This window comes from Vespa velutina, chromosome 5 (genome assembly GCF_912470025.1).
Source record: "Vespa velutina chromosome 5, iVesVel2.1, whole genome shotgun sequence".
Lineage (NCBI taxonomy): Eukaryota > Metazoa > Arthropoda > Insecta > Hymenoptera > Vespidae > Vespa > Vespa velutina.
This window is the reverse complement of record NC_062192.1, coordinates 7,446,775-7,470,393: the sequence shown is the minus strand read 5'-3', so window position 1 is coordinate 7,470,393 and position 23,619 is coordinate 7,446,775. Positions and strand designations below refer to the sequence as shown.

At 34.0% G+C, this 23,619-nt stretch overlaps 1 protein-coding gene across 13 annotated transcripts in view; it reads right to left on the bottom strand.

The window, feature by feature from the left end:
- Positions 1 to 23,619, bottom strand: part of LOC124949027 (zwei Ig domain protein zig-8-like) — a 170,967-nt gene that overhangs the window by 67,029 nt on the left and 80,319 nt on the right. For 10 of the 13 annotated variants that reach the window (XR_007100935.1, XM_047493500.1, XM_047493493.1 and 7 more), the window contains one exon: positions 7,256 to 7,373. The exons of 1 other annotated variant lie outside the window; for it this stretch is intronic. The gene's annotated coding sequence lies outside the window, so the exon portion shown is untranslated. Of the gene's footprint in view, positions 1 to 1,743; positions 1,995 to 2,106; positions 2,390 to 6,807; positions 7,183 to 7,255; positions 7,374 to 23,619 lie in introns of all 13 variants that reach the window. 2 more of the 13 variants (XM_047493492.1, XM_047493495.1) reach the window with 2 other exon arrangements.

The following is a 23,619-nucleotide window of genomic DNA, read 5'->3' as shown; positions in this document are numbered from 1 at the left end:
GATCGTTACGAGATACGGACACGAGTATAGAACGCTGGAGACCCAACCGGACTATCTCTCTCTCTCTCTCACACACACTATTCCTTCTATCCTTCTATGCGGAAACATACGCGTGTTAGCTTACCGATAATGTATATTAACCAGTCCGTGTTTGCACAATAATGACAATAAGTACTGTTTTAAATGGTCAAGAAATAGAAATGCACGAGTCATATTATATAATTATATTTAATCGTTAAAATTATATTTACGTGATAATAATTACACACATGGAATAATAAAAATGGAATATAAATATAATAAATTTTTTAGTTCTTCAATAAAAAGAATAATTTTCATATTAACCAGGATATAATGAATTTTAAAATATGTAATGTTATTACTCGCGAGAAATAATATCCCTCGAAATCATTTTGTCTTGTAATGTATATGATGGACTACGTCCATCGTACTTGTTATAATTTGATTTTTACTGAAAATTTTGGCGAACGAGCTAGCCATTTTTTTGCAGTCGTAAATCAACGCCGCAATTCACGTGTTCAATTTGCTTTATTTCAGTAGCAAAATCCGTAATTTTACGATGTTGTCCTTTCGTCACTTTGACCATTGACCAATCTCGGATTGGACGTTCACTTTAGACCAATACGAAATGGACTATGTGCCTTTTAATTTTTTACTTCAGCTTTGAGTGAATATTCGAAAAAAGAAAAACGAAAATAAACAAATAAAACTCCAGAAATAAAAAGCAAAGAAAAAAGAAAATGAAAATGTAGAAAACAAATAGAAGAAGAAGAAAAAGACGAGGACGAAAAAATGCGAGCGTAGTGGTAGATGCGGCAAACAAAAGAACAAAAAAAAAAAAAAATACAGATTACTTTTTTCGTTTGTCGAACGACAAAGCGGCAAATAAATCGGGAAATAAATTCGCGCGAGTGTTCGTTAGATGTGCGAGGAAAAAGCAAGCATTTCACTTATAATTATTTTTATTTTACGAGAAATGCATTTAACGCGAGTTGACGTATTTATAAACCACTATTATACATTTCAACTACATGGACACAGACGATATCTTTGTATATTGGTCGACTGTTACACTATAATTCGACGGAACGGATTAAACTGTCTTTCAACGGGAGAACACGATTCGTCAGAACGATCGACGAAGGTTGCTATTTCTATCGGACACATACGCACACACATATATACATATATATGTATATATATATATATATACACACACACTTGATACTATCTGTCAACGTTTCACGGAAATATAAGAATCATGAGGTATCGGTTATCGTGAGATACCAACATATCTCTTTCTTTTATTTGCCAACGATACGATTTTCATTTAATGGCATAACTGAAGATGGACTATTCTCGATGAAATAAATTAAATCGTAAAATTTTTATGTTCTCTTTCCGTTGCTCCATCGATTATTCATCCATTCCAGAATATTAAGCGTCCTTTTAGAATAAAATATATAGCGAGAAGTTCATTTTGGTGAATCTAATGTCTGTTAAATAAACGACATTATTTGTGACAGGCTAAAAGGGAATAATAAAGAAAAGAAAAAATAACAATCCGCATAGAATGCAATGGAACGTTCCTTTTTTTCCTCAATGAATATAGACGAAGAGAAAAAGAATGAGAGAGAGAGAGAGAGAGAGAGAGAGAGAGAGAGAGAACGTTTTAATTAAACTATGTATTCTGTATTCTCGTCGGAACAAATTCAATCTCACCGGTTTATCCTGGACCGTGACCCACATCGCTATCTTCGTGCGTCCCCGCATGCTTTCACTCCTCCTCTTTCGTCCTCCATGAACCCCTCCGGTTATCCTCTTTTATTATTTCCTCGCATCCACAGGACAGCGACAGCTTGATTGGCGTCGAGGGAAGGAGAGGAGGGGAGTGAAATGTGAAATAGATGTGACATTTGTACCCACTGGTCTAGGCTCGTATACTTTCAAATTTAGAGAGATGCCTGTGTATTCTACAACGTGGAACGACAAAGAGCCTGTAACTATCGAACTACCATCGTGTATTTCCATTGGCTATTCGTCAATGGGATATACGATCTCTTTTCTCCAAATGTGTATACATACGAGCAATCCTATGCTGTTGCTTCGAATGACTCCCTCGATTACTTTTCATTGTTTGTAAATGTAAGTTAGTACGTTAGACCAACATGGTCGTTTATTTTAAACGTTTCGTAGTCCTCGTGTTAACGTAGGAAAGATACGTATGTAGGTATCTGGTTTCGAATAGGATATTCTTAAGGAAGGTATCCTCGTAAATCGAAGATAAACGATGTTCCCAAAGCCGCATGGTATTGCTGGCAGTAATTCGAATCCACTGTTATATTTATTAGGTACGATCGGTAAAATACTATAGAAAAAGAAAAATACGAAATTCTTAAGTAAATAGAATTTCGAACTGTGAAAATTAGTTTCATGATAAATTATATGAATTATTTCAGAAGTATTGAATTTTTATCGTAATTGATTGAACAATATTAATTAATATAATATGTTAAATTGATTCGGACGAAATATATGATTACATGTTATTTTATACGAAGGAAATAATTATATTGAAAAGCTTATCGTTAGGCTTCGATTTCCCTCGATGAGCCTACTCTACTATGAACTAATTATTATTTCTGTGGTAAATAGAACGAAAAGAACGAAAAATACGAAAAAATGAATATAGAAGTTACCTTGTCATATGATGATCTATGATAGATACTCGTAAATATTATGTTTTCAAACAAATAGATCATCTGTCTTATAGTACGTAAGTACTCATTATATTATTATTTAACTATGTCAATTTTATATACGTATATTTATATAATAATTCATACTTATTTAAGATAGATCATTATTATATTTTATATATTAAATTAATTTCACAATTATTAATGTTTCATTTCAAATAAATTGTCGTGGATGAGTTTTAATATGAATTTTTAATAAAAAAATATCGTTACATTGCATGTAATGTCCACTTTAATTGCATACTTGCTGACAAACATACTTCGTATGATTTTCATGCTAGACGTTCGAGAGTAAACGAAGAGGAAGAGAGACGAGCATACACCAGGGATTTGTTTATAACCCATAGACTATATGCTCGCTGTGAATTCGTAGAAACATTCGTACGCAATATATGTGGAATGCGAGAGAGCGTTGTACGTTCCAACTTGACACAAAGAGAGAGAGAAAGAGAGAAATAGATAGATAGAGACTGAGGGATAGATAGATAGATAGATAGAGAGAGAGAGAGAAGGCAAGCGTGCGCATTTTACGATGCTATAATGAAACAAGCTAAAGTATCGTCGTGTATTCTTGCGAGGAAATCAACGTAGCGCGTGGTATATATATCCTTTCGTCGGTGACGCTCGCCAAAATTCGTTGGAACGAATTTGATTCTGTGAAAAAGAAATTTGGATATTTTATCGTTAATGGAGAAATTATTACAGATTTAAAAATACAAAAAATACAAAGAAAATTAGTACCATTCAAAACATAAAAATACTTTATTTAATTTAAATTGTTCATTGTTTCGATAAATTTATATAATTTTATATTGCTTTTCAGACGTCTAAAAAGTGTTTTCGTAAGAAACCTAAGAATTCTCTTTAATATTTTTACCAAACGAAATATGGCTTTTATTTAAATACAGCGTAACACTTTTTTAATACGTTGAGGCACACTTTATGATGAAAATTCTTCTCTGAGAAAGTATTTGTCTTGTAAATAATTTTTTGAAAAAAACGACAATATCTGTTAATTCTTCTGTTATTACTTGTTTCTATAAATATTAATCAGACGTTTACACATTTATATGGAAAACAGTCCAACTATAATCAAATTCTATCTCTTTAATCTTATCAGTGCCTTGATAAAAAAAAAAAAATAGTCAAAGAAAGATAAGACGTGTTCTTTACGTCAAATTTCCATCAAGGAAGATCTAATTAGCTCGCGTCACATCGTTACCTTTTACATTTCTGATGGGGCTTAGAAAAAAATAAATAGAGTACGGATAAAAAGAGAAAGAGAGAGAGAGAGAGAGAAAGAGAGAAAGAAAAAGAGAGAGAGAAAGAGAGAGAAAAAGTGAGAGAGAAAGTACAAAGGGACGAGAGCGATGGCGAGTTCCTCTCGTTAGTGAACGGCTACATACAGTCTGCTAAGCAGAGAAGACTACAGAGAAATATAGACGAGAAACGGGTCCTCGACCGTTCGACGGCTTTGACGGCAGTTTTTAGCGCCGGTATGGCTCTGCTTAACGGCTGTGTGATCTTCAGATCACTGACTCGGAAATATCGTTCGCATGCCGTACCTAACGCGAAACTGAACTTTTGATCCTGTGCCTCCTATGCACTTACCACTACTACCTACTGGTACCTAAATCCCCTTTTCCCTCTTCCTCTACACTATCACCCTCTATGACCCCTACTTCCTTCGACCTTACACAAGTTGGCCCCCGTTCGTCTTGAACGAATTCACTCGTTTGCTCGTATCCGAGTTGCTGGTTTTTTTTATACACTATACCCCGATTTCACAGGTTTTGAGCCCGTGAAAGAAACTAGAGAAGAAGCCTTTACATTTCTTTTTGTTCTCGTGTTAATCGCCCTTTTTCGATTCTCCCTTTTTGTATTTTTCTTTTTCTTTTTTCTTTTTACTTTTTTCTTTTTTTTTCTAGTTTTTCATTTTAATCGAAGAACGCTCTGTAAAGGGGGAGAAAAAAGAGAGATAAGAAGAAAAAACAATTTAACTTCTTTAAGTAAAAATAATTCGATAACAAACTTATTTTAGATAGTACAGATCGCTCATAGAATATATCGAAATTTAACGAAACACTTGAAATGACCACTTTTCATCGTTGTTATCTACGAAGCACGAGCTCTCTCTTCTTTCTATTCGAACACGTACCAAGAGTTCCGATTATGGATTGTTAGTATTGTATAAACTATTCCCTCTCTCTCTCTCCCCCCCTCTCTTTCTCTCTTTCTCCCCCTCTCTTTCTCTCTCTCTCTCTCTCTCTTTGTCCCTTCCTCCCTTCTATCTATCTCTCGATACAAATACTTTTACGTGACCTTTTATTCGTGCTCGTAGAAATAATACAGTTTTGAAAACATAGCTATTTCAGGTCGACAGGAACCAAAGTTTTTTTTTCGCGTTCGTTCGAACATTTAGACGCAATTATATTCTTCGACGTTGAAGTTTGGTTCATTGAAATTTATTTTTTGATAGAATTTTTTAAAAAATATTTTTCAGATCAACAATACAAAATTTAAAAATGTACGAATCATCCAATCAGCGTCGTTACAACTACGTTTCAAATCTTTATAAACGGCGTTAACTTCAATGAAAACGAAATAGGATAGAAGCGAAGATCCCAAGGAGCTGTAAATTTTAAGTTCGATCGTTTTTCTGAATTGCCTCACTTGGGTTCGTACGATCGACTCTTACGTATTTGCATAAGGACGACACATCGCCTTGTTCTCGACTTTATTTTATCTTCGTGCAACAGCCATGTTTTGTATCCCAAAGCTAAGAGTGCATACTTTGTAACTTTCTTTTTTTCTTGATACTCTGTAAATGACATTCTTCTTCGAGTTCGTCATCATCGCTGTTAAAGTTTTCTGGCGAATTACCGTGAAAGAAAAAAGAGAGAGAAAAAGATAGATAGATAGATAGATAAATAGATAGATAGATAGATAGATAGATAGATAGATAGATAGATAGATAGAGAGAGAGAGAGAGAGACAGACAAAGAGAAATAGATAGAAAGAGAGAGAAATATATTGATTCATAAAGCTGGGATCAGATAATCAACGTAACGTGATTTGTTTTTCTATATTCTCGCGGCAATATACTGTCGTAGTCGTTGTTTTTATGAAAGGAGAAAAGGAAAAGAAAAAAAATTGGAAAACCGATAGTCGCTTGGAATTCAACGAATTGCCAGAGAAGCGGCCAGGATAACGAGGGAATTGCATTAGAGTATCGTCCAACGATGCTTCGTCCAGCAATAGGATACCCAACCGTGAGTTCGATTCTTTCCTCTCATTAACAATTATCCTTTGTTACCCTTATCTTACTTTTTCTATCTTTGATCGCGAGAGCGAACGAACGAACATTGTGAAAAAAAACATTTAAAGCTCTCGCGAGATTTTTGTTTTTCTTTTTTTTTTCCTTTCTTTCTTTCTTTCTTTCTTGTTTTTCACGCTATTACAAACGTACGTAGATCAATCGCTAATGAAGAAGACGATGTTTCATTAATCACCAAGCAGATCGCAATATTCCCTATGCGAATGAGAAATAAGAAAAAAATATATATATATATAATAATAAACAATAAAAGTAATAAAAAGAAAAACGATTCGTTATAAAATCGTATAGAGTTTTCGTTTCTATCATTGTGGCAATTAATTTTCGAAGTGAATGTAACGGCTTTGTTAATCCGATTAGAAAATATCTGACATATCGTTAATTACAGTTCGTACGTAGGAAAACCGCATTGATTGTTCTCTTTAGAAAAATACTCGCCAAGTGCTTTTATCGATAAAGAAGTATAATACAACTTTGTGTATGAAACAATGCAAGCGAAAATAATTCTTAATCCATAGGGTATTATTTAAACGAATAAATTCAATTTTAACGCTACTGTCAACCGTTATCGAATGTTAAGCTAAGAGAATCCGAGGAAAGAAAAAGTCAAAAAGTATTTTATACAATAGAAACGATCGAGCGAAATATTATTCCGAAAATGAAAAATAAAAGAGAACATTTTTTATTTACCTTTAAGATGCAAAATGAAGCTGCACAATAACGAGGTATATTAATCCTTCAATACGTCTGTTCTAACCCGTAAAACTATATTTTCATTCATCGCATTTTTTTTTTCTTTCATTAATTATTTATTTTTAGCGAAATTACTTTCTACCTATATTCCCAACAATAAAGAGAATTTCTTTATCCATTAATAATGATAATTTTCAGTAAAATTTCGACGTCCGTCATTGATTGCTTCAATAGTTCCAAAGCTTTTCTTTAGAATGTTTTTTATTCTCAAGAAGTGGACATTAATCAATGGACGAGAAGGACGCTGTCGTCGTTTGGGTTGTCAAGACACATTGTCGTCGAAGGCCTCACACAGGTCAAAGAGATGTCAACCTCGAAAATGAATTGCCCTGGTATAAGAAAATATGAGGAAAAAAAAAAAAAGAATTTCAAATTAATAGCATACCTCCGATATAGCTATCTTAAGGAATGCTTGCAACTCGTTTTCCTTTTCGTCGTGTCATCGCGGAGTAATCTTGCTTTCGATGAGACACACCAAACGATCCGGCTTCTTGTCTCAATACCTGTAAAAAGAAAGTAACGAAGAATTTATTTAAAAGGAGATAAAGATTAATAGAATAAATATGTTGCTCAAAATTGTTACATTTTTAGACAATTTTCATTATCTTTAAAGTATCGATAATATGAATCTTTATGAATAAAAAATTTCCAAGTAAGTAAAAAAAGATGCTTTGGTCAGTCGTTCGACTTTGTATATTTTGCATATATCCAGGATAAAGAAAATTCTGCGAAATTCATTGCTTTGCTTCAACCCTTTCTAACGAAAATCCGTTGCCTTTGGTTGCATGCTCTTCTTTCGTTGATCCAAAGAGAACAGGGGGGGAGGGAGATAGAGAGAGATAAAGAGAGTCGACTATTTTAGTAACCCTAGCACGCTTGTGCTTCAGATGCGAACATACCATGCGCATGTATATATATATATATATATATATATGCGTACATATACACGTATGTCGTTGGTTTACTCACGTGTAATCGAGAACCGTGACCTGTAAAACAACGAGTATACCATAGATCGTCATTATCTCGTGGCTGGGCAAACGCCGGAGGTTGCATAGGAAGATGTAAAGAAAAGAAGAAAAACAAATGAAAAATACCATTCGTATATGTCTCGGACTGGACGGTTTCAGAAATATCCTAAATGGTGGTGAACCACGTAAAGATATGAAAAGCCGTTGCTTTCGTTTAGGTACATCTGCAACTTGTAAATACCTCTGCAATACCATTTCTATAAGCAGCATTTCGCGATATCCATTTACTTTGAATTACCTACTTTGCATTACGTAAGCAATGACCTCATTTTCCTTTCTTTCTGTTATCCTTTTTTTTTTTGTCGTGAAAAAATCGAAGGCGTTTGATCAGAGAAACATCGATCGAAGGAACATTCAAATATTTCTTTTCGAAAATAATTTTATTACGATGTAATTTTGATTGAAATTTATTAAATTAAATTATTCAATTAATTGTTTGGATATATAAAAATATACAATTATGTTTTTGATAATCATATAAATATTGAAAAAAAAAAAAATAATAAAAAGCAAAGATCAATCGTTAAAGAGGAAAAAAAAATATCGCGAAATTATTTTCAAATCACTTGTGTCAAACATTTTCATTGTTGACAAACGAGATGGAAAAAGAGCTATGGCATTACATTGTGTACAAAATCGATCAATGACGTTTCTTTTTGCAACGTCATTCGAAGTGAACACAGCAGTAATCTTGTCTTTCTTTCTCTTCTCGACACCGATGACACAAAGCAAAGGCGACTCCGGGTCATGCTCGAGTTCGCATAAGCGAGCAAAGCGTTGATAGAGAAACCGGGAAAACTCTGCATGGCTGAAGAATACTTTATCAAGTGTTCAGTATCATTAAGTGCAATACCGTCGACATTTCTCTTATAGCCTCAAAAAATATGAATACTGAACTTTATCATCATTTGACCCGACTCATTTGACCTCGCCGATCGATCTTATTTCCGTTCACCTTATTTCTATTAAATTCATTCTCTTCATTGTTATCCCGTGACATTCGCCACAAAGAGACATTGAAGTAGGCTACACGATTGAATAAATACATATAAATATATAGAGAATGACATTTTACAAGTTTCATTAGACAAATGCTCATTAAGAAATCATTTTATTTTCTTTAGATACATTAATTAATATCTCTTGATATTACTGAAAACATTACTTTGATAATTATAGAAATTTATTATATATCTTTTGAAATCTATCATTTAAATTATTCGAACGATACTTACATACATATATAAAAAAAAATATATATATATATATATATATATATATATACATAATATATAGGCGATAAAGAAGATTCTAACTTCCAAACGAATTATTGAAGTTAGATTCTTGAAGAAAAGGAGTCGACGTGAAACGGACAGTAGTAAGTGATCGTGAAGAAGATACGAGTCAGTAGTAAATACCGACGTTTAAACTGAAGCACATAGACGCATTGCACGTTCTCGTACATTTGAGCAATTTCAAGGAAATCTCTTTTACCGAACGTGTCTCTCGGGAAGCATGAGTCAATTCGAGTGTGTTTCGACAATCGATAAAGATCCTTCTTCTTCTTTCTCTCATCTCTTAGTACCGCGATGTGTAGTCCCGTGAATGGCATGCTAAAAGGAGGACAAACGAGAGAGAATCTACGAAAATAGGAAAAGCCGTGTTAGTTTTGTGTCAACGAACGCAAACGCAGAAGGTATGTATACGGTGACGTATTCGTTCGGAAGTCGAGTAGTCTTTACTAAAAGTTACCCTCTTTTTCCTTTAGTCACCCTGCTTCTATCCTCAGTCCACGTTTCAAAGAAATTTCTGCGAAAATAAAGTGCCAGCTTGTCTTCCACCTATTCCTCTTTTTTTTTTTTTTTTACTTTTTCTCTTGTGTCTCTCTATCTTTCTATCTTTTTATCTTTCATCTCTCTCTCTCTCTCTCTCTCTCTCTCTCTCTTTCTCTCTCTCTCATATTTCCTATCTATCTATTTCTCTTTTTCTCTCTCCTTTTTTTCCTCTTTCTCTCTTTTGGTTTCTTATTCGAAGAATTCTCTCGAACTGAAATACGGAAATAAAGAATAGAAAAGAGAGAGAAAGAGAGAGAAGGTAAGACGAACGTCGGCAACTCGTGCAATCTCTTCCGTACCAACGGACTCTTCTTCCTCGACGTGGGCTGAACTCGTGAATACGAGTCCGAGTCGGCTGACTTCTTCACTTCGACTTTTATGCTTGGCGAATTCGACGAGGCGAGTCAGCACGTGATTCGATGAGAATCCTAGTGGAATAGTTGTTACGACGAGTGGATGTTTCCTGAAATTTATATTATCGGGAAACATGTCGTAAATTAAATAGAAATTTTAAGCTTCGTTAAAAAATCAACAAAAGATAAATTTTTTCGATTATTCTTTAATAAGGAATATAGGAATACGATAAGAATTTATTATCAACCTTGAAGAAAAATGATCGACTAGACAATGTACATTCTTTTTAAACGAGACATCAAACTTCTCGAAGGAGAAAATTACAAGAATGTTCCAAAGGAACTCTCCAAGTCTTTTGCAACGACGTTCATCCAATATATCTACAGAGAAAACTCACATCGACACCATGACCAAGCTTTCCCTCTCGACGAAACATGAAGAGGAAAGAAAAAGAGAAAGAGAGAGAGAGAGAGAGAGAGAGAGAGAGAGAGAGAGAGAGAGAGAGAAGGAAAGAGAGAAAGGAAGAGATTCCTCTCGTTCCAATGTGTCCCATCGTTTATCTTGACATTTCTCTTGTAACATGGAGTATCTATTACTCTTCGAAAAAGGAAAGCCAGTAGTTTGGTTTCTTCTTGCCATTGCTTAAACGTCTAAACATCTTCAAGGAACTCACTAGATACTGGGAGCGATTGAACGTTCGAGAAAAAATTCGATCGGCTCGTGGTTCGTTTCTCTTGTCTTTCGCACGACGAACAATGTAATTCTTTCGACGAGATAGTCTTTATCTTCGTCCCTTGTCGGAGTAACGTCTGGCCTGACATTCGATCTATCTACTTTTCTACTATGAGATCAGGATTGAATACAAATTCGTAGTCAACGATTAATCGATAAGAATTTCGAAGTATTAAAGGATATAATTTTCATTCTTCTTTCGTAATTTTTTTTTCTTTTTCCTTTTTTTTTTTTTTTTTTTTTTTTTTTTTTTTTAAGACAACGTAAAAAATATCATCAATTATATTTATTATATTTAACACAATTTAACGACGAATAAAAAATTTATATAAAAAAAATTAAATTCAAGTTGGCATCATGAATATTTTTCATCGGTTAAATTTTTAAACGAAAGAGGTAATAGAAAAAATTTTTTTTTCTTGAAAGTAAAGAGATTAACGAATGAGACATTGAAACGTTATGGGATATGTATTCGCATTCTAAGCGATAGGCCAAAGTTTTCGTAAGTGTTCTAAGGTATGCTCTTTCCTCTGTCTATACTTCGTTCCACTCCAAGCCTTGATCGTTGGAAACTTTGACTGACTCTCAGAAGTTCGATCGGCAAGATGCTCGTGTCTATGCATGAACGAACGACGGGTAGCTACGATATATTCTCTGTTGCTCGGTCCTCGTTGGCGTAACTAATTTAACCATGTAAATACAATATTGGCTTACCGACCAGACCCGTGGGATCCTATGAAGCTCTTACCCCAAAGTCGCTTCATTCATAGCTCTCTATCAAGTTGCAGCAACCAGCCAACGATCTTCACTTAAACCATAAAACTAGAATCTCTCTCTCTCTCTCTCTTTCTCTCTCGTGTTTTCTCTCGCTTCCTCTTCATCTTTCTTACATACTCACTCTTCGTTTCATGTTCTTCGACGAATTTCAAGCAATTTGTAGGAGCTACAAAAGCTAGGAAAATTCATCGAGTTACTATCCACACTTCTCTACTTCTTGTCCTCTCTCATCTTTTACTGTTTTCAGTTTATCAACCGTGTCTATTCATCAACTTAAGATAGATTAATGTTCTTCAAATTTTTGACGAATGGAGAAAAAGTTTTTCCACAGTCGAATTTAATTTTACATTTAGTTTTTTTCTTACCTTCCTTTTTCTTTTTTTTTTTGTTCTTTTTTTTTCTTTTTTTTTTTTTTTTTTTTTCTTATAAAGAAACTCACATCTTTCAATTTTCATTTAAGAAAAGACTTTTCAACTTTTTTCTTACAACGTACAATATGGAAATCATTTGATCTACAAAAGTTTATAAAAAACAAGGTAGAATAATTTTGCTTGTATTTCTTCCAAGAAAACTATGATTCATGTCTGAACGTACACATGACCATGCAGATAATTTATGCGCATAACCAATGTGGATATAGAGACTCACGTATTATATACGTCTATATGTTCGTACCTGTGTCGGATTAATATGATCCACCAAGAGAAATTTCGCCATCTATTATCTGACATAATAGACTTCGTTAATATCAATGTTTACTTTCACTCGTTCCGACATGTGACTCGTTAAGTATAATATTTTACATGAAATGATTTTATTACCCATTTGTATGTTGAGAAATTTAAATTCGTGAATGAACTACCTATGAAAAAAAAAAAAAAAAAAATAATAATAAAATAATAAAAAAATGACGATAATCAAATAATCATTTATAAAATTGTATAAAAAGTTTATCTTCGAAAATTCGATTTTAATACTTGTAAGAAGAATTTTCGAGGTCATTCAAAAAAAAAAAAAAAAGAACATTATTTTTACTTTACAAATCTCTATTAAAGTCCTGATGTTATCGTTTCAGTCGTATACGAACGTATAACTAGATATTTATCTCTATCTCTTTTCCTCTCTAAAAATAAATAAAGCGCATAACATTAGCATATTTGACCGAGTTTCAGTGATGTCATAGGTCAAAGACCGAAAACACTGAATCCGTGGGACTTCTCTATAAAAGAGTGTTCGATCGTAACGATGGGCTGGCAGCAATCGCCAACGAGAGGGTTGGTTGCCCTCGATCCTCTTCTTCCCTCTCTCATATTCGTTCTCCTCGAGATATGTAGCATAAAACACACAGGAACGATTTATCGGGAGCTTTATAAGCTTATAGACGTACATACATATATACACGAAGAGAAAATAATATGAATGTGTGTGAACGGCGAACTCGATGGAGTATTCCTATCTCTCTCTATTTCTATTGTACCTTCATCGATCGAGAGGACCATAGCCCTTATACCGATCGAGTACACCTATGCCGGCCCTTCTCGATATTCTCTATATACTACATACTCGAGAATGCTGTAAGGCGATGGAAAGACCTCTTCCTCCCTTCTACTCTTCTCTCTCTCTCTTTCTCTCTCTTTCGCTTTCTTTCATACTCACACATAAACACACACATTCTACATTGTTTCTATATTGTGAGAAGCCTTTAATATAGGTGTATTACTTTAGAGAATACTCGTTCATGTCATAAGCAAACTATAAATCTCTTTGGGCATTGGGAGGCGTTCTTAAGAAGATAGAAGATAGAAGAAGAACAAGAACAAGAGGAGGAGGGAAAAGAAGAGGAACGACCCATCGAGCTTTCTCAGTGAATTTTATCGACGATCACATTGAACTCACTTCACGATTCGTCTTCTATTTTTCAATCTTTTTTCCGAGATCGAGCTCCTCTTCCTGAGATTCGAGAGGTAGAACCTGCGTCGATATAGTTATGCTATCCGACGCGAGAAATTCGTACATAAAATCACTAGTAAAACAGTAATAGAATTAGTCATTCGTTTGTAAAATTTAATAAAGTAGAAAGGTAGCAGGAAAACGTACGTGGTTCCATAAAGACGAATTATTAATGGTAATGTATAGCCAGTATTCCTTCTTGGCAAAAATGCTCGCACGTGAAACATAAAAGGGGACGAGCAATGTGATTCGATGTGGTATACCTCAATGAAGAAAAAAATTATGATCAATTTTGGATAGATACTGGCAGAATGTTGGATAGATTCTTGCCAGAAGAAAAAGAATTTTCTCTTTCTCTATTCTCTTTCTCTCTCTCTCTCTCTCTCTCTCTCTCTTTCTCTCTATCTCTTTCTCTCTTTATCTATCTATTTATCTCTATCTCTCTCTTCCTCTTTTGTTTCTATCCAGCTTTCATCGTGTTAAGGTTTAACGACGCACGTATAACGATGCTGGTTATTGCCAGCTGTAAAAGGATGGCACTTTGAAAGCTTCTCAAAAGCCACCGAACGCATAAAGCTCATATATATATATATATATATATATATATATATATATATATACGATATGCAGACGTCTAGAACTTACAAGAAGTGTGCTACTCGTGACACGTCTCGCTATCACTCGACGTATTCGCGATCGCGTAAAACGCATGCCGCTTGCACGCATGAATTATTTATATCTTGTTGTAGCTGTAAGTACGCTCAAGTATCCTAAAACATCCTGCTTTCTTTGAAATGAATAACGCTCGGATAAACAAACAAGGAGTAAATTGTTTTTATCCGTGGGATTTCGATATTCCTCGTTCGTTCTCTAATATGAATATTTCATGACGTTGAAGGTGTATTTGAATAGAAAACTAAACTATACTTATAATTGAAAGCAATCCGAAAGAAGCTTCGTACTAATGGGTTTGATTAAAATGTTGATTGCAACACGCCCTGCATCGAATCATACACGGATTGACGTTTCTGATTTATATATGTCGATGATTAAAAAACTGTATACATCGCGATCGTGACGATATAAAAAGAAGGAAAAAAGAAAAAAAAAAATACATGGCTTTTCGTAACGCTCACAGTACAAGTCGATGTATGAAAAATTTTTGTCCCAACGAATCCAACTTTCACGTTTCTCCAGATATCGTATCACTTGTCATCCGGGTTCCCACCTCGGTTCATTGCTTCTGCACTTCATTCAGAATGATATTGCCATGCTGCAGATAAAAAGTAATGCTATCATTTCGATTTTTTAACTATAAATATATATATATGTATATATATATATACGTATATATGCGACATTTTTAAACATTAAAACACTATCCCTTTGTTAATAATTCATTATTGTAAATGTTTTATTATAATAAGATTTCCTTTTCAAAATTGTATAGTAGTTTTAATAAATTATGCGTGGAATGTAATCCAATAAATATTTGAAACATTAAATTCATCGGATATAAACTCATGAATTTTTTACAAATTTATGTTAATATTAACACTTTTACATACCAGACAATCGTTAAGAGGATTTGTAAAGCATATAATCGGAGATATATTTTATACATGTTGGAAATTAATTTTATAAGTTTTAATCAACGACAGCAAAGTTTATTGATATTTTCGTAAATCTCGAAACGGTATCACCCATAATTAATTCTCTAATAATCACTAACGAATAGTAAATAAAATTTAAACGGCATCTCTTATAAAACAAGTAAATATATAAACTAGAAACACAGATCTCATTGATAATATAGAATTTACGTTAAATAGTCTTTATTAATGAGGCGAACATAAATTGGTGCGTTTAATTAATTCTACAATCTGACGTCACACAAATGATTATACATACCGTGCAAATATTAACGACGACAGTCTCTCATCCTTTCCATTTAATCCACTTTTTAAAACATTTCTCCGACGCTTAGGAAAAACGCATGATAAAAGTTTTGCGATCCATGAAGTTTCTTTCCATCGAACAGAAGCATAATTTTCTCTCTTTCTCTTTCTCTCTACTACTACCTCTCTTATACCATTATATCGAAACGTCATCAGGATTCTCTTCTCGCTTCATTGCTCTTGGATCTGACGTTGGACCCTGATATTCTCACTTTATAGCCAACAGCGAATGTCATCACCGTTCAACTATGAAAGTCGCCATTGTCCGAGCGGTTTCTTTCAGCAATTTCTACGGCTGATCTTCTCTCTCTCTCTCTCTCTCTCTCTCTCTCTCTCTCTCTCTCCCTCTCTCTTTTTCTCTCTTTCGATCGTACAAATTCATTCTCATTATCGTTTACGAGTCAACCCAATATTGAATCTGAAGGAAGAATCTTGATTCGTTTTAGCTAGGTATTCTAATATTAAGACGAGAACAATGATAAAGATTTTTTTTTATATAACGATTACGATATCATTCAATGTATTCTGTAAAGGGGGTCTATGAGAGAGGAATGCTGAAGGGTAACCTCCAATTTCTTGATATTACCTCGTAACACGATATCTAGGGTTTCGAAAATATTCATAAAGGCTAGTGACCGGTGGAAATTTCCTGCTCGAAAAAGCGTTTCATAGAAGAAAAAGAGAGAGAGAGAGAGAGAGAGAGATCTTACGTGTGCTCTATCGCAACATCGATCCTTTTCTTCTAGAGACAAGTTTTTCTATTCTTTGTCGTGGCTTTGTCGATTCTATCGATATAGGTTGAAACGATTTTTGCGTGAGATTATGTCAATGGCGAACCAAACGTTGTATACAATTTCCATGGTACGATACATCCTATCATCTTACAAAGAATCATCTAAAAGGGCGAGATATTGACAGAAATTGCTTTTAGACTCTTAGATTCGTAACTAAGTATTTAGAAATCTCATCGTTACATGTCCTATGGACAAACGTAGTAAATCGAGCAAACTCAAAGTAACATTCCGTCTTTCGCGTTCTTCACGTACGTTTATTTTCTTTTATAAATTTACGAAGGTAGTTGAATTTATTGACTTTCAAAAGGTATCTTTTTGATAGTGTTTTCTCCACGAATTCCCTGTACTGAGATTTAGTTGCGACGAGACAAAGAAATAGTAGGGTTTTAATGTTTGAAATATTTTATTCGAGTCTATCTTTCTTTCTCTTTTATACTCTCACTCTCTTTTCTCTTTCTTTCTCAATATATATATATATATATATATATATATATATATATATGCTTGTATATATACATATATACACCTTCGTTTAGTTTTCTTTTTCCAAAGCACAACTCTCTCGCAAGAGTATTATCCTTAAGCTCTGGGGCAAAGAAAGACTAAGAAAAATTATTGCTCAATGAAAATGCCAACACTTTATCCTGATCTGATTTAGAAATACATTTGATTAAATCTTATTGATTTGGTAATTAAGTCAAAGAAATTGAAGTTTCTTCTACATACTGGATTCATTGAATGAATGTGATAACTAAAGTTTGTATCATTTCATGATTATTACGTAAATCTTATTGTTCAAATAATTCATGATTGCTGACCCTCATAGTGTTCCGAACAAAGAGCTTATAGAAGATTGAAGGATAAGGGTGCGGTTGAGAAAAGTTCCGTAAAAACCTTCTTCTAATCTCTTCGCTTATTGGAAAGCATATAATAGTGAGATAAATAGAAAGAGAGAGAGAGAGAGAGAGAGAGAGAGAGAGAGAGGAGAAAGAGAAAGAAATTCCTTAGCAAGAAAGGTGAACGTGTGGTGGAGGTTAAAGAGAGTTCGTGGTTCCTATGTGTTCGAAGATGGAAGAATGCTCGAGCGGAGTGAATAGTCGTCATGGAACTACGTCAATGTGTAAAGGAGGAACTCACAAAGTGAGGAAAGCCAAATGAAATCGGTGGAATTAGTAAGTATGACGTTAATAAGACTGAAAGGTTCTCAAAGTTGAATGAGTTTCCAAAATCAATTGGTTCTATTCTTTGTTCGTAATCCAAGTTTCTATATCGAAGAAAAGTTACGTGATTATTTTGTAAATTTTTAACGAGAAAAATTATTGCATAAGAGTTTTCTCATATTTATTTTTCTTTGACGGATATTAAATGTAAAAACGAAAAGGCATTTCTCTTAAGATTTATCTCTTCATACGTTCCCTTACTTTCAATTTACTTTCTCCTTTTTAAGAGTAACTCTATCAAGATAAAAGCTCTTAATCTTGGAATTTGCTGAGTGACAAAGACGAAACTAACATTTGTCTCTTTCATTCTTTTTCTTTGTGTGTTTACGTATACGAGAACGACTAGAGGAAAGTAAAGACGATCGTCCAATCCTCCTTTACCAACAACACTCCTGGTGCAATTGAGACGATTGAAAAAAATGAGGAAAGACAGGAGGAAAGGAGATAAATTATTTGTACAGATTTCTTTCCGCATTGTTCGATGATACCATTTCGTTCCATTAAGAAACAATTCATTTTATCAAATGATTTATCATTAAATTTACCGTCATTATTTCTGTTTCATAGAGAAAAAAAGACCAGCTCGGAGTTATGAGATATCTTTCATGTTGTATAAGTATAAAATGTAATCTGTTATTATAACATTTTAGGATCTAACTATAATATAATATATCATGTTATATCAATCATAAAAAATATTATTATTAAGAATTAAAATGAATTTCAAAGATCGAATCGTCATAAATATTTGTAAAATATTTACAAATACATATCAAAATGCGATCTCACGTCATATAATACTCTACACGACGACGAACGAGAAGTTTATTGAAATACCATCACGATTCGAGCATTTAAGAAGGCAAACCTTCTTGGAATTCCAATTTCGAAGACCTTGCCACCGGTTTACCACTACTTCAACCGACAACGCCGTCGTTTTCTCCAGACGGTTATGACCGTGCCTAATTACAACTGGTGTCTGTGCATTCCCAGGACTTTCCTGTAATAAGAATTAAATATCTAGAATGAGAAGCGATGGTACAATTACGGGAAATGAAATCTTGCGCGCATAATATCTCTTTCTTTTTTTCTCCTTCACAATAAATTTTCATTTATTTTCTTCTCGTTTTATCGATCAATGTTTCATAATTTCATCGAAAAATATCTATCGGTCGTTCGATAAGAGATACAAAAACTATATAATTTTAAATTTAAATAAACTATAAATTTTTATTTTAATCTATCTCGAAGTACAAAACATATATTTGTACGTACGAACGAACATATCTCGTCTCTTTATATTTTATTCAATAACCATTAGAGAAAGGAAGTGTTGAAAATTGAAAGATCATAAGAAACGGTAGTCATTTTTAACGGTACGATCATTTTAACATAATAAAGGCCTCGTTTGTTTCGCAAAGTCTCGCGATAATGTACCTAGGATAAATGGCTCTAGTATACCCTATTATGCAACAAGCCATGGTGAGGAAACGAGTAAAAGTTTCTTCGTCTAAAGGTTTAGCGATATTCGACAACATCGAGATGAAGAGAGAGAGAGAGAGAGAGAAAATTGAGGTAAAGTGTCGCCATGACAAATTCAGAATGTGAAGGGTACTATACGTGTAATCCGTATCTACGCGATGAAATTTTGTACTTATGAAACTTTGATGTTACAAATAAACAGTTTCTCGAAGAGAAAAATAGACAGTAAGTAATATACAGAGAAAAATAAAGTAAAAGTATCTATTTATTATTTAATTATCTATATTAATATTTATATAATATCATATAATTTGTATTTGTTTATAATGTAAAAATGATTGCAATTAACCAATTACGTAAGAAAGACGTAAATAATTAATTTTCTCGAACGTATATAGATAAACTTGTTATGAACATTACGTCTTCGAATGTCTCATTACGTCTGTGCCACGTACAAAGTCTATTGTCTTTGAAATCAGCAGGGAATTCGCTTTTACAAGTAACGCTTCAATACCGTTCTGTAGCGTTGTATCGTTACAACCTGCAATACACATCGATCGTTACTTTGTAATAGTTTCACGAGCGAATAACATGAAGGGATATAATTCCAAGAGATGTCTCGTTCGTCGAAGATAGATTTTAGATCCGAATGAGGATATAGTAACATTTCGGAAAATATTACGATTCTGGAGGGATTATGTCAGAGAAAAGCACAGAAAAGAGAGAAAGAGAGAAAGAGAGAAAGAGAGAAAGAGAGAAAGAGAGAAAGAGAGATCGTTGGCACGTGGTATCGTTCATTTTATCGAACAGGGTAACGCGTTTATCGAAAAACGAGAGCTATTCGTTGCTCTCTAATGTCTCCAATCTGTTCCACGATCGATAACGCGTTTTTCGTTCAAACGGGTTAAACTTGATTACTCGATATCGTTCTATATAGAAGATTACACACTATGAATCTCGATGATGATAATGATGATGACGATGATAGTAGCTTTTAAATTTTACTTTTCAAATATTTCATATTCTCCATAATGATCATTGGGATTATCTATCGGCATTAATACTATAATCCTAAAATTAAACAATTTAATTATTTTCATATATTATTTTTAATTTAGATTATATCGATATATCTCCAAGATAAGACTTTAAAGAAAGATATTTGTGATATTTCTATAGAGAAATTTAATATTAGACGGATGGATATTCACTCATGGCAGATACTTAATAATCGATGAATTTCGTTCTATGTTGTTCTATTCGGATATACATAATAACAATTTTCATGGTAATAAAGATAAACAGAAATTTTACGGTTCGTAGAAATTCTCTTCGTTCGTTGATCCACGCTTTTCAGCATCCACGCGTTTTACGTTAAATCCAACGATGAAAGTTGTTTCATCGGTGCGAAGCTTTCGTACAAGTTGTCTCTCTCTCTCTTTCTCTTTTTCTTCCTCTTTTTCTATCTCTTTTTCTCTTTCATTATCTCTCTCGTTTCATTCCTTCATGGAGAGCAACATTTCAACGTAACCTGTCTTGAAGAGCAAGTAGCTCTCTCTCTCTCTCTCTCTCTCTCTCTCTCTCTCTCTCTCTCTCTCTCTCTCTCTCTTTCTCTTTCTCTGTCTCTCCTTTCCTTTGAACGATCTCTTTACGTTCCGTAGTTTCAGTCGTTCGTTTGTTTACCTTAGCAGCACATACAAAGTAGGCGAGACCTCGAGGACGTTTTCGTCCTTCTCGTTCCTTAATAAAACAGTATTTACGATCCTTGAAAGATCTCGATCGAAGAGATTAAATGGGACTATCCAAGAAGTACGAAATAATAATCTCTAATGAATTCTTAAATATATTTTCTAAATGTCGTTATATTTATGGATATAATATATTCTTACGTGAACGTGAGAGAATACACAGATTCTAATTCATAACGCTTATAATTCAGATTTTAGGTATTATTGCTAAAGCTCCATTCTTAAGAGTATAATTCATGGAGATCTCTGACTTTAGTTTCCCGGTAGATTCTCGAGGTACCTAAGTGCATAAGCGAGCCAACAACAATTCGAGTTTCCGTCGTAGGTTAAGGCTATATATTCAATGTGCTACGTGCTACAAGCGAGGCTATCGCGTTGCATCGCGATGAATCCTATCACCAGAAGACACCTGCAACCTGCTGTGGCCGAGGAATAAGCTCTTGCGTGTGAGAATCAACACACACTAGCCGAACTTCGTCCCGTCATTTCAAAGTTGGACTCACGGGATTCCACTGTAATTAGCCTGGTGTTCGATGGTAAAGGTTACGCTTCCTCAGAGTACAAGGTTTCCTTTAAGACTCCCTTTGCATAAGATTAAATACATTCTAACTGGATGTATCGTTTCGCTTTCTTGAATCACAATAATATATATATTTCTATCTTATCAACAGGGGAACTTGTTGAGCAACCAAGAAGAAATTTATTCCTATACGAATCTCAATTATGCACATATATATATATATATATATATATATATATATATATACTGTATTTTTTTTCTTTTGATTTATCTGTACGGTGACATCACTCTTCTAAATGATTTATATCATATCTATTGTCTCTCAATGTTTGGTAATCATTTGTTTACGAAACACCTCATATATTTTGGAATTTTTGCCGTCGTCATATGTCATTTAGAAATGATTAAAGACGGTCGAAAATAATACGTTACTTTGAACAATGGAGGGTGGATTTAGCTTTAATGCGTCTTCGTTGTAGCTTCAAAGCACGAAAGACACCCTATCCTAAAGACGAAGCTATTAGCCTATCACGCAGCACCTGTCCAAAGTGTATATATGTACATATATCGTATTACTGTGAATGTGAGGAAGCATCTATGAAAATGTAGTGGGCGAGCATACGATAGGACGAAATGGGAGGTGCGGGAGTAAGATATAATTAGCCCGTAACCTCTTACAAAGGGATGTTTCGACGGAGTACGGCTTCCTTTACGTATGTTTTAGTGCTTGTGTACTAAATGTAGGTATATATACACCTACATACAGTCGACATTGATACCACAAGCCATGTATTTCGATTCACTTAACACTTCTCTCTCTCTCTCTCTTTCTCTCTCTTTTTCATATCTATAATTAAATTTTAAAGTTTGTATTGATTTCTTCAAAATTGTTATGGTTTTTAATTCTTCTAAATTGTATTGTAAACTCTTCATAATATAATTTTGATATTTCCAGCGATATTTTTTGTACAAGTTTGAAATTTCTCAATCTCAACGACATACTATTACGATCGTATTCCTGATATCTTCTAATTAATTAACAAATCGAAGAGCCTACTCAAGTAACTCGTCCCAGGGATTAATCGTAAGTGTCCGGTAACTAATAGTTTTAGATTACTATAGGTCGTATCCTGGACCAAACATAACGAGCAGCTATGTAAAACGACTATGGGTCGAGCAATTAAATCTACAGCATTTAACTTAATTTACTCTTTACTACCTTTAGATGGCAGGAGGGGAAATTTATCTGCAAATGCGCTTTCAGTTTAATCGTCGTACGGATTCCACTGTTTTACGGGCTCGCGCTTTCATCCGTTTCACCTTTGTAATTGCCATGTCCACCAACACAAGTACACTCGATGTACAACGTGGTAGTATCATACGAACAACCTTCGATATATTTCCAACACCTATGAGCTTTTCGAACGACCGAGAAGCCTCATTAACATCGCTCATTCTTCTATTTTTCCTCATTTTTTCTCCTTCCCTCTCTCTCTCTTTCTCTCTCTTTGAATACTGCATAACATAGATTAATATATATATATATATATATATATATATATATATATATATATATATCGGAGTATTAAATACAATATTAATGAAACATATAATAAAAGTGACTTTGCCTTTCAATTTGAAATTGATTTCTTTTTTACATCGTTGAATATCATGTTTTTTTTTTTTTTTGAATATTTATATAAATCATAAAAATGTTAAATAAAATAATAATAAAATAAATAAAATAAATTACAATATTTTATACGAGATATTCAAATTCGTCAATTCCTACAACTACAACCATTTGTATCATAAACCGGTTTCTGATAACTATAGTGACGAACGTTGATTTAGATTTCGGCATACGATATTGCATCAACCTGGGGAATTACGATCACCGAGTATTGTGTCTCCAAGGGGTGTCTCCAACCCTCTCTTCCACCCTTTGCACTCTCTCGTCCCACGGGCAATGGTAACAGGAAACAACGTTCGTCTGGTTGAGTTCACCACGCGGCACGGCATTCGCATTTCCTTCTGACGTAACATATTGTGCAGAGATACAATCAGCAACATCGTTTGATACAGTCTCTCGTGCAACATAACTTGAACGACCTCAGCTCTCTCTCTCTCTCTCTCTCTCTCTCTCTCTCTCTCTTTCTCTCTAACGCATACATGGATATCTACTAGAACGTATGAGTATTCTGAGAAGGAACAAAGTCACGAGACATAATATATATTCATTACTATGTTCTTATTGCTGGATGGATGGATCTCTGATAAGTACAACTCGATGAGAGTACTACTGGTGGATTACAAGAAGAAAAAATCCATTGTTATTGAAAATCGAT